The 13,404-nt window shown below is 34.8% G+C and overlaps 1 long non-coding RNA gene across 2 annotated transcripts in view; it reads right to left on the bottom strand.

The window, feature by feature from the left end:
* LOC143246046 (uncharacterized) overlaps positions 1 to 13,404 on the bottom strand; it is a 74,002-nt gene that overhangs the window by 38,746 nt on the left and 21,852 nt on the right. For both annotated transcript variants that reach the window (XR_013025740.1, XR_013025739.1), the window contains exon 3: positions 12,459 to 12,739. This is a non-coding gene — a long non-coding RNA (uncharacterized LOC143246046). The remainder of the gene's footprint in view (positions 1 to 12,458; positions 12,740 to 13,404) is intronic.

Here is a 13,404-nt window from a genome sequence, read left to right on the forward strand (position 1 = left end):
ACAGAGTGTAACAGTTAAATATAATAGCAGATGTAGAGTTAAATATTATATAAAAACGTGGCGTACACAGTGTAGTAGCTAAATATAGTAAACACCTGAAGTACACAGTTAAATATAATATAAAATATTGAGGTACACAATGTAATAATTAAATATAATATAAAGTATTGACGTTCACACTGTAATAGTTAAATATACTATAAAGTATTGACGTTCACACTGCAATAGTTAAATATACTATAAAGTATTGACGTTCACACTGTAATAGTTAAATATACTATAAAGTATTGGCGTTCACACTGTAATAGTTAAATGTAATATAAAAACTTGATGTATACACTGTAATAGCTAAATGTAATATAAAAACTTGACGTTCACACTGTAATAGCTAAATGTAATATAAAAACTTGACGTTCACACTGTAATAGCTAAATGTAATATAAAAACTTGATGTATATAGTGTAAGAGTTAAATACACGTCTAAAAACTTGATGTAAACTAACATAAGTCTAGTACAAGCCTGAGGGAAGATGAAATACGAAAGTAACATATGAAGGTAGGGATAAGATGAAATACGACAGTAACATGATTCTCTAGACAATAACTACGATAGTAACATTAGATGTTGGAGATAAGATGAACTACGACAGTAATACATGAAGCTGGAGACAAGAGGAACTACGACAGTAATACATGAAGCTGGAGACAAGATGAACTACGACAGTAATACATGAAGCTGGAGACAAGAGGAACTACGACAGTAATACATGAAGCTGGAGACAAGAGGAACTACGACAGTAATATATGAAGCTGGAGACAAGAGGAACTACGACAGTAATACATGATGCTGGAGACAAGAGGAACTACGACAGTAATATATGATGCTGGAGACAAGATGAACTACGACAGTAATACATGAAGCTGGAGACAAGATGAACTACGACAGTAATATATGAAGCTGGAGACAAGAGGAACTACGACAGTAATACATGATGCTGGAGACAAGAGGAACTACGACAGTAATATATGATGCTGGAGACAAGATGAACTACGACAGTAATACATGAAGCTGGAGACAAGATGAACTACGACAGTAACATATGAAAGTAGAGATAAGATGAACTACGACAGTAATACATGATGCTGGAGACAAGAGGAACTACGATAGTAACATACAATCTTGAAGTACAAAGTGTTATACTTAAATATAATAAAACATCTTGATGTACACAGTGTTATAGTTAAATATAATATAAAACTTTATCTACACAGTGTAATAGTTAAATGTAATATAAACACTTGTAGTACACAGTGTTATAGTTAAATATAATATCTTGATGTACGCAGTGTGACAGCTAAGTATGAAACTAAAACATGACGTACACAGTGTAATAGCTAAACATAATATCACACTTTGATGTAGGCAGTAGAATAGTTAAAAATAGTATAAAAATTACTGCACAGTGTAATAGGTAAATATACCATAAAACATAAAGTATTACCACATTGTGTTGTAACCAGTAAAGACTGATGAATCGTTACAATGGTTTATTTCGATGAACAGGATAACGTCACAACACACTAATCACCTAAGTCCATAACGTCACACGAACTGTTTAGTGTACTAGATGTTTATTCTTCTCTCTCTCAGATGGTCGTTGTTAGTGTTAAAACTTCAAGAAAGCTTCGTTTATTAAACTATAGCGGATCCCTTCTAGTGCCTCTGTGCTGGAAATGCTTTATTAAACAAACTAAACTATAGCGGATCCCTTCTAGTGCCTCTGTGCTGGAAATGCTTTATTGAACAAACTAAACTATAGCGGATCCCTTCTAGTGCCTCTGTGCTGGAAATGCTTTATTAAACAAACTAAACTATAGCGGATCCCTTCTAGTGCCTCTGTGCTGGAAATGCTTTATTAAACAAATGCGTCAGAAAGTTTCTGATCTGTCAACATTTTCCTTCCCGCATCACGATCTAACAAATTCGCAGAACAGAAGCTAATTACCAGACTCGTGAACATCGTCTCCCAGGACGAACTAACTGCGGACTTCGATTATCTAAACGCCTCGCAGACAACAAGCACATTTCCGTAAATGTTCGTACGGCGGCTCGGCAAGTGTCAAGGTCTTGTGTCGTTAGGAGTTGATTTACGTCAATCTAATGACCGTCTGGTATATTTTGGCAGAGAAAGGGATATGAACAAACAAACAAGCATCTTTAACTGACCACACTGCCCCTCTCGCACGTGCAAACTTGTAGAATAAGACAAAGATATCCACTTTTCTTTATGGACATTAAAAACTGCTTTATTTAAGCTATGTGCAGCCATTGAGACTTGCTCATAATTCACTCTCTGGGGAAATATAGCTTCTTTAAAAAGACACAAAATTCACTCTCTGGAGAAATATGGCTTCTTTAAAAAGACACAAAATTCACTCTCTGGGGAAATATAGCTTCTTTAAAAAGACACAAAATTCACTCTCTGGGGAGATATAGCTTCTTTAAAAAGACACAAAATTCACTCTCTGGAGAAATGTAGCTTCTTTAAAAAGACACAAAATTCACTCTCTGGGGAGATATAGCTTCTTTAAAAAGACACAAAATTCACTCTCTGGAGAAATGTAGCTTCTTTAAAAAGACATAAAATTCACTCTCTGGAGAAATATGGCTTCTTTAAAAAGACACAAAATTCACTCTCTGGGGAAATATAGCTTCTTTAAAAAGACACAAAATTCACTCTCTGGAGAAATATAGCTTCTTTAAAAAGACACAAAATTCACTCTCTGGAGAAATATGGCTTCTTTAAAAAGACACAAAATTCACTCTCTGGGGAAATATAGCTTCTTTAAAAAGACACAAAATTCACTCTCTGGGGAAATATAGCTTCTTTAAAAAGACACAAAATTCACTCTCTGGGGAAATATAGCTTCTTTAAAAAGACACAAAATAGTTTCTGTCTTATAAACCAGTTTTATCCCTTCCACGTGTGGTTATACTTGAAGGACAGGTTTTCAGAGTTACGTTTCAATTCTGTTTATTTTACCTAAAGAAATTCATTCCCTTTGGGATTTACCTGTATGATTAACGTCGTTAATTTGAAAACAAGAGTCAAAACGAAACACAGTATTTGTAAAGTCGTAATTCAAATGGGTCAAACACGCCTCACTTTGGTCATTTTGTTACATTCTGACGAGTTAAACACGGTTAACACAGGTCGTTTAGTGTTATATCCTGACGAGCTAAACACAACTAACATTTGTTGTTTTGTGTTATATCCTGACAAGTGAAACACAATTAACATTTGTCGCTTTGTGTTGCATTTTGACGAGTTAAACAATAAAATGTGATTGTTTTGTGTTACATTCTGACGAGTTAAACAATAAAGTGATCGTTTTGTGTTACATGCTGACGAGTTAAACAATAAAAAGTGATCGTTTTGTGTTACATTCTGACGAGTTAAACAATAAAAAGTGATTGTTTTGTGTTACATTCTGACGAGTTAAACAATAAAAAGTGATCGTTTTGTGTTACATGCTGACGAGTTAAACAATAAAAAGTGATCGTTTTGTGTTACATTCTGACGAGTTAAACAATAAAAGTGATCGTTTTGTGTTACATTCTGACGAGTTAAACAATAAAAAGTGATCGTTTTGTGTTACATTCTGACGAGTTAAACAATAAAAAGTGATCGTTTTGTGTTACATTCTGACGAGTTAAACAATAAAAAGTGATTGTTTTGTGTTACATTCTGACGAGTTAAACAATAAAAAGTGATCGTTTTGTGTTACATGCTGACGGGTTAAACAGTAAAAAGTGATCGTTTTGTGTTACATCCTGACGGGTTAAACAGTAAAAAGTGATCGTTTTGTGTTACATCCTGACGGGTTAAACAGTAAAAAGTGATCGTTTTGTGTTACAATCTGACGGGTTAAACAGTAAAAAGGGATCGTTTTGTGTTACATCCTGACGTGTTAAACAGTAAAAAGTGACTGTTTTGTGTTACATGCTGACGGGTTAAACAATAAAATGTGATTGTTTTGTGTTACATTCTGACGAGTTAAACAATAAAAAGTGATTGTTTTGTGTTACATGCTGACGGGTTAAACAATAAAAAGTGATCGTTTTGTGTTACATCCTGACGGGTAAAACAGTAAAAAGTGATCGTTTTGTGTTACATTCTGACGGGTTAAACAGTAAAAAGCGATCGTTTTGTGTTACATTCTGACGGGTTAAACAGTAAAAAGCGATCGTTTTGTGTTACATTCTGACGGATTAAACAGTAAAAAGCGATCGTTTTGTGTTACATTCTGACGGATTAAACAGTAAAAAGCGATCGTTTTGTGTTACATTCTGACGGATTAAATAGTAAAAAGCGATCGTTTTGTGTTACATTCTGACGGATTAAACAGTAAAAAGCGATCGTTTTGTTTTACATCCTGACGGGTTAAACAGTAAAAAGTGATCGTTTTGTATTACATCCTGACGGGTTAAACAGTAAAAAATGATCGTTTGTGCTACATCCTGACAGATTAAACAGTAAAATGTGATCGTTTTGTGTTACATCCTTATGGGTTCAACAGTAAAAAGTGATCGTTTTCTGTTACATCTTGATGGGTTAAACATATTTAAAGTTTTCTGTTCTATTAGAAAAATAGTCACGATTTTCTGATTAGACATATTTTTTTCTTAAAGGTTAACCAATTTTTGTGAAACAATAACAACTACTTTATTTACTTTCCTAAAAGTATGTGTTTTTGCTAGTGGTTTAGTTTAAAAAATCAAACAGAAACATGCTATGTTTTATTTAAACAAAAAACTATAATTGTTTATCACTGGATTCTTCACGTGCCCTTTGAGCCGGAAGTGGTGAGGCACGTGCCAGAAGTGTGAGCACGTGTCGTTCAGAGCCCTCTTCTAAATGTAAACCCCATTTAAAACAAGCATCTCTCCCTGGTTAGATACCAGTCTTTCCAAAGATGGCTTTCCACACCAGCATATCTCAACACGTTGTATAATAAAATATAAACAATCACCTTAAATGTGAATGTATATATACAATTTACAGACACACACACACGTGGTTAGACTTTCTAATTCGTACACGAATCTGTTTGTCTTTCCATCCATCTAACGCCTGTGTTTTTGTTGCAGTACAATGATTGAAAATAACTGGCACATGTGTTTTAGTTGTGTTAGAAATGAGCTATTATCAAATATGGTTTTTAACTGTTTCAGAAAGAACATGAACCGAATTGTTATTTCTATCAGTATGAAAAAGGAAATTTCAAATCAGTTTAGATATGTCGGATTATTGTCTGGATGAAGTGTCAGTTACAAATCAGTTTAGATATGTCGGATTATTGTCTGGAAGAAGTATCAGATACAAATCAGTTTAGGTACGTCGGATTATTGTCTGGAAGAAGTATCAGATACAAATCAGTTTAGGTATGTCGGATTATTGTCTGGAAGAAGTATCAGATACAAATCGGTTTAGGTATGTCGGATTATTGTTTGGAAGAAGTATCAGATACAAATCAGTTTAAGTATGTCGGATTATTGTTTGGAAGAAGTATCAGATACAAATCAGTTTAGGTACGTCGGATTATTGTTTGGAAGAAGTATCAGATACAAATCAGTTTAGGTATGTCGGATTATTGTCTGGAAGAAGTATCAGATACAAATCAGTTTAGGTATGTCGGATTATTGTCTGGAAGAAGTATCAGATACAAATCAGTTTAAGTATGTCGGATTATTGTTTGGAAGAAGTATCAGATACAAATCAGTTTAGGTACGTCGGATTATTGTTTGGAAGAAGTATCAGATACAAATCAGTTTAGGTATGTCGGATTATTGTTTGGAAGAAGTATCAGATACAAATCAGTTTAGGTATGTCGGATTATTGTTTGGAAGAAGTATCAGATACAAATCAGTTTAGGTATGTCGGATTATTGTCTGGAAGAAGTGTCAGATACAAATCAGTTTAGGTATGTCGGATTATTGTTTGGAAGAAGTATCAGATACAAATCAGTTTAAGTATGTCGGATTATTGTTTGGAAGAAGTATCAGATACAAATCGGTTTAGGTATGTCGGATTATTGTTTGGAAGAAGTATCAGATGCAAATCAGTTTAGGTATGTCGGATTATTGTCTGGAATAATATCAGATACAAATCAGTTTAGGTATGTCGGATTATTGTTTGGAAGAACTGTCAGATACAAATCAGTTTAGGTATGTCGGATTATTGTCTGGAAGAAGTGTCAGATACAAATCAGTTTAGGTATGTCGGATTATTGTCTGGAATAATATCAGATACAAATCAGTTTAGGTATGTCGGATTATTGTTTGGAAGAACTGTCAGATACAAATCAGTTTAGGTATGTCGGATTATTGTCTGGAAGAACTGTCAGATACAAATCAGTTTAGGTATGTCGGATTCTTGTCTGGAAGAAGTATCAGATACAAATCGGTTTAGGTATGTCGGATTATTGTTTGGAAGAAGTATCAGATACAAATCAGTTTAGGTATGTCGGATTATTGTCTGGAAGAAGTATCAGATACAAATCAGTTTAGGTATGTCGGATTATTGTTTGGAAGAAGTGTCAGATACAAATCAGTTTAGGTATGTCGGATTATTGTCTGGATGAAGTGTCAGATACAAATCAGTTTAGGTATGTCGGATTATTGTCTGGAATAATATCAGATACAAATCAGTTTAGGTATGTCGGATTATTGTCTGGAAGAACTGTCAGATACAAAAACAGCGACAATATATTTCGCAGCTTAAATCAATCAAAAAGACAATGTTATATGATCTTTCTAAAATAGTAAAATCACTGGGCTAAACGAAACGACGGTTTAAAACTATAATAATACCCTGAAAATTCATGGTTTATTATAGGTCAAAATATTGTAAAAAATTCATCTTTACGAGAGTTGTATTTTCTGTGTAATGTGCACATTACAAGTTTGAAGGGCCTGGCATGGCCTAGCGCGTTAAGGCGTGCGCTTCGTAATCTGAGGGTCGCGGGTTCGCGCCCGAGTCGCATAAACATGCTCGCCCTCCCAGCCGTGGGGGCGTTATAATGTGACGGTCAATCCCACTTTTCGTTGGTAAAAGAGTAGCCCAAGAGTTGGCGGTGGGTGGTGATGACTAGCTGCCTTCCCTCTAGTCATACACTGCTAAATTAGGGACGGCTAGCACAGATAGCCCTCGAGTAGCTCTGTGCGAAATTCCAAAACAAACAAACAAACAAATACAAGTTTGAAAACTGATTGTTTTAAGCCTTTTTCCAAAAGACTTATTATGTTATATATTGTATATATAAATAAGTAAATTGGCGACCTGAACGAAACTCGTAAGATAATAATATATTCCATATATCAGTTTGTAATCATTGGTTTGAGATTCCTGGTTGTGGATAAAGAGAAATCGAAACCAAAACTTCTGCTTGTTTTAATTCGTTTATGAGTGTCACGTGTCTTTGGTTACAAGGTCGTGCATAACCCTGTAGAAGATATTGTTTCTTTTGTTACAACAACTGTGACAAACCTTGTAAAAAATTTAAGTAAAAACACAAATTATAACTATTTGTCATTAATAGTTTTTGTATTCATAAATAAGGTTCTTGATAGATGAACTTACAACAGTATTTTAATATTTCTTCTCTTACAAACTGAACAGGTCCTCATTTTCAGTCATATTATTAGGTACTTGTTTAATATTACGGCCCGGCACGGCCAGGTGGTTAAAGCATTCGACTCCTAATCCGAGGGTCGCGGGTTCGTATCCTTGTCGCACCAATCATGCTCGCCCCTTTTGGCCATGGGGGCGTTATAATGTTACGGTCAATCCCACTACTCGTTGGTAAAAAAGTAGCCCAAGAGTTTGGGGGTGGGTGGTGATTACTAGTGCCTTCCCTCTAGTCTTACACTGCTAAATTAGAGATGGCTAGCGTAGATAGCCCTCGTGTAGCTTTACGTGAAATTCAAAAAACAAACTTGTTATAACACATTGATTCTGTTGGAACATAAATAATTTTTCTCTCTCCCTAAATATATACAAAATTGTCCGTGATTCATTTATTAAGATAAATGTTTGTTTACCGATGATATATTCCAATATCTGTGTTGTAGATTTTCTTCATAATTCCAAACGTGTTTTTTTAAATCTCACAAGTAAAGACGAAACTGCTACGCCCCCGACTACTCGTAGTGTCAGCAGGTTGCTGCCACAATAAATCCGTTAAGTTATTCCAAAGTTTCCACGACAAGTTATCAGTGTAAAGTATGCTGGCTCAATATATTTTACTACACATAATAACGGTTGGCTGATTCGTGGAACGTTTTGTTCCTCACTTCCATTTTATCAGAGATCATTTACAACAGGTCTTGTTGGCGTCGCAAAACACTCGTGTGATTACAGTCCTTGTGACCCAGGCAACAGTGGAGTTTGCTGTGGATAATTCTACTCATTCTGTGCGTTTTATTCGAGGGAAGTACAATTTTTACGCGTTCCTGTTTTATAACACCAGGAGAGGGGAAGAGCCATAAATCATAAGGGCTGGCTTAGTCCTATTACAATAATAATGTATCGTCACTGATGGCCTAGAGATCCACTTTTCTGTTGGTCTGCTCTGCTCCGATTGGCTAACTATGAACGGCCAAACTTGTATGAAAGTATCTATATTTGTAAGCTGCAGAATACTGACAAATTTTTACATTCGTATTACAAGGAAAGAATCACATAAATATCTGACATACGTGGGTCATTTTCTCATCTGTAGTAGTGTGTCAGTCTCTGATGGGTAGTGGTATTTCAGTCAATCTGTGATCTGTACTAGTCTTTCAAGATTTAATCTGTATCAATGTGTCAGTATTGCCTTTAGAATGTCTGGGCTCGATGTACTCCAATTCCTTAGTTTAATCACAGAATTATAAAAGAATACATAAGCGACGTTTGGCGTGTCCAACAGTAAACATAAACCGATGTTTGTACAACATCTATATCACTGGTTACCAAACTCTTGTAGTCTGAGACCTCCCTTGATGTGAATAAAAAACGTTTGAACCTCTCCAAACCTATAACGTGGTGTTTGAGAAACAGTGCCGTATTAAAAACAATAACATCTCCTACAGAATTAATTAATTAATTTAACACAATTCTTATCTACATTTTGCTTAATTAGAATTTAAATTAATTCAGCATCGTTGTTTACGGCCCGCTACAGACACCAAGTTAAATGATATAAAAAGTACAAACATGATTAAACGGACATGCTTGAAGCAAGTCACCATGTTATCTTCGTTTTTAACACGGAAGTTAAAGACAAAGTAGTCTGCGTGTTTAAATGTGTTTAGTGTGGAACAGATGATAAAGGCTAGTTGTGTCTATGTGTTTAGATCTGTTTAATGTGGAACAGATGATAAAGGCTAGTTGTGTCTATGTGTTTAGATCTGTTTAATGTGGAACAGATGATAAAGGCTAGTTGTGTCTATGTGTTTAGATCTGTTTAATGTGGAACAGATGATAAAGGCTAGTTGTGTCTGTGTGTTTAGATCTGTTTAATGTGGAACAGATGATAAAGGCTAGTTGTGTCTGTGTGTTTAGATTTGTTTAATGTGGAACAGATGATAAAGGCTAGTTGTGTCTATGTGTTTAGATCTATTTAATATAGAACAAAGAATGAAGGTTAAATTAATGGCCTGTGATTCAGTCTGTGTCATAAAAATGTTGGCTAGAACTGGTGATACGGGATTCCCCATACTTAGGCCGTTTTTTGTCCACCATGACCCATAATGTCGACCTATAAATTATTTAACTACAACCTCGGTAAATATAGTGTGGGAATTTTCTAAATATGTGACATCAGCTGGCTCATTTTTCAATAACTCTCTTAACTTTAAATATATTCTTAATCAACTAAACCATAAAGTCCCAACAACTGAAGCCTGCAAGATAGCTTTAGAACTTTATATCCAAGACCCCAACCCATTGGTACACATCACCAACGACCAATAAGCAACCCTTATAGAATTCACTACCACCAAAACTAACTTTATGTTCAATAACTAAAACTACCTACACATAAAAGGCCTAAGTATGATGAACCCCATGTCACCAGTTCTAGTCAACATTTTTATGACACAGATTGAATCACAATCGATCAATTCAACCTTATAACCACCACTGTACTGGTACAGGTATGTTGATGATTGGTAAAGGCTAGTTGTGTATATGTGCTTAGCTCTGTTTAATATGGAACATAGGTTAAAGACTGATTGTGTTTATATTTGTTTATCAAGGAGAACACAACAAAATTCTATTCCGTTAAACATGTCTACGTTTAACATATGTACATCATAGATGGCGCTATTTACACGTGTGAAGATCTATATTTCATATGCTGAAGCTGAAATTCGTAAGTCTTCATATTTAAGTCCACCCTTTCAAAACGCGCATGCGCTACATCGCGTGTTATAATGTCACTTATACTACGTATTTCGTTCTTTGTAGGTAAAGTGAAGAATGATTCATCATGCTCGTAAAAAACAAAAAACGAACCATTAAAATACAAGTATCTATTAGTTATCATACTTAAGCCGTTTGAGAACTGGTTACAAAAATCACACAAGGCTAACCATCAGTTTTGGATATATAACCACCAATCACATGTATTACTTAACTACGACGTAAAAAAATTGGATTTCGATACGTGCAGAGATCAGAACACAGGTAGTTCTTTGTGTAGCTTTGTGTTCAAAGTCAACCACACAAACTCGACGTAAAACCCTGTAACCTTGTTTGGTAACCTTTATAACCTTTGTTATAAAATATAACTGGTTGTTGGTGTTTAACAGTAAAGTTATTACAGTCATGTTTACAGTTTAATAGTAAAGTTAATACCGTTATGTTTACAGTTTAATAGTAAAGTTATTACCGTTATGTTTACAGTTTAATAGTAAAGTTAATACCGTTATGTTTACAATTTGATAGTAAAGTTAATACCGTTATGTTTACAGTTTAATAGTAAAGTTAATACCGTTATGTTTACAGTTTAATAGTAAAGTTAATACCGTTACGTTTACAGTTTGATAGTAAAGTTAATACCGTTATGTTTACAATTTGATAGTAAAGTTAATACCGTTATGTTTACAGTTTGATAGTAAAGTTAATACCGTTATGTCTACAGTTTGATAGTAAAGTTAATACCGTTATGTTTACAGTTTGATAGTAAAGTTAATACCGTTATGTTTACAATTTGATAGTAAAGTTAATACCGTTATGTTTACAGTTTGATAGTAAAGTTAATACCGTTATGTCTACAGTTTGATAGTAAAGTTAATACCGTTATGTTTACAGTTTAATAGTAAAGTTAATACCGTTATGTTTACAGTTTGATAGTAAAGTTAATACCGTTATGTTTACAGTTTGATAGTAAAGTTAATACCGTTATGTCTACAGTTTGATAGTAAAGTTAATACCGTTATGTTTACAGTTTGATAGTAAAGTTAATACCGTTACGTTTACAGTTTGATAGTAAAGTTAATACCGTTATGTTTACAGTTTGATAGTAAAGTTAATACCGTTATGTTTACAGTTTGATAGTAAAGTTAATACCGTTATGTCTACAGTTTGATAGTAAAGTTAATACCGTTACGTTTACAGTTTGATAGTAAAGTTAATACCGTTATGTTTACAATTTGATAGTAAAGTTAATACCGTTATGTTTACAGTTTGATAGTAAAGTTAATACCGTTATGTCTACAGTTTGATAGTAAAGTTAATACCGTTATGTTTACAGTTTGATAGTAAAGTTAATACCGTTATGTTTACAGTTTGATAGTAAAGTTAATACCGTTATGTTTACAGTCTAATAGTTCAAAACTGAAGAACATTATATGGGTCCTTAAAAACAGAGATAACAGAATGTTTGAAAAGAGAATCATCCAATCAGAGTTAGCAGAAGAAAACCAATGTGATCGAGAAGGTCAGCCCTAAAAACGTATTACGTAATTACAGCACAGGAAAGTTTCTTCCAATGGCATGCAAGTATAGAGAAACTCAAAATGAACACGTTGTTATTTAAAAATACAGTTCATAATTGACAGTATAATCTGGTTACCATAGCGTCGGACATTAGAGTCTTTTGATTGAATAAGGGAAAACAAAAAGGTACCAGAAAGTCGTGTATTCATGGTTTGTGTGTTGGTGGTAATGTTGTTTATAATGTATAAACTAACGACCTGTATCGACTACTGATACCACAACATGGTGGTAACGTTGTATTATAATTTAAAATAATTCTTCTCCGTTTGTTGTTTGTTTAAACAAACCCCCCGAGTATTAATATTAACCAACGTTCTAACTCATGGTTAGTGTCTGGTTCAACGTGGACTTTGTGTTTAATAAACAGAACTAAACACTTAGTTATCCTTCATACAAATAACCATATCTTACCGGTGTTCCACTCAACGCCACATAGTACTGACACTGTAGAAACACAACACACGTTCTACTTTCCTTCCACAGGGGTGGATCACATTCCATACCGCAGTTGAACCTCTGCCTCCGAGCACCTCTTCTTCCAAGTCCACCCACTCCGTAATCTTCTGTTATCAGGTGGCGCTACAAGCAAACACTCACGGTGCTTGGAATACCACGTCACACGCGGTGATTGGCACGTTTTGCTCATCGATTTCTGATTGGAGCCGAAACTCGTTCATCTAACTCCTAATAAACTGGCAGCGCCGGAAAACAGATTCGTTATGTTCCCATATGTAAAATGAGTGTTACAAAACACACCTAATCTTTACCCTATTCCTCATACACGTAGCTGGGTCCAGTCATACTTATCTTCCGTGATGGGCCGGCCATGTTTAATAACTCTAAAGTTAAGTTCTCAAAAATACAGAATGCACATATGATCCAGGAAACCCCCATCCTCTGCCTGGTAGCTTCTAAACAAATTATGGACTATCGTGAAATAATTTTAGCGATATTGATGTCAGCTTGCGATCATTTACGATAAACGTGCACAAGTGTTATTTGTATTCAGAAATGACGTCACAATATTTGCTTCGTATTGTTTGCACTCGAGAGAAACGTGCCTTTAACGCGAAATCCGCGCGAAGGACGTGACCGGAGACGTTCGAAAGATTGTATTGTAGCTCGAGAGTCATAAATGACCATGTAAGTGTACATAACAGTGATCAGTAGTGGGACAGATGAGAGAGTTATTACCTAATCTGGTCACAGTAATGTGGTAATTAAAATGAAGGTCAAACAAACCTGATCTTCTGACTGACAAGTAAAACTCATAATGTAACGCTAAGGCCCCCTAGCGGCCTGATGGTTTAATAAAATGATAATTTCGATGGTGAAGAAAACTGAGTTCAGATATCAA

This window comes from Tachypleus tridentatus, chromosome 3 (genome assembly GCF_004210375.1).
Source record: "Tachypleus tridentatus isolate NWPU-2018 chromosome 3, ASM421037v1, whole genome shotgun sequence".
NCBI lineage: Eukaryota > Metazoa > Arthropoda > Merostomata > Xiphosura > Limulidae > Tachypleus > Tachypleus tridentatus.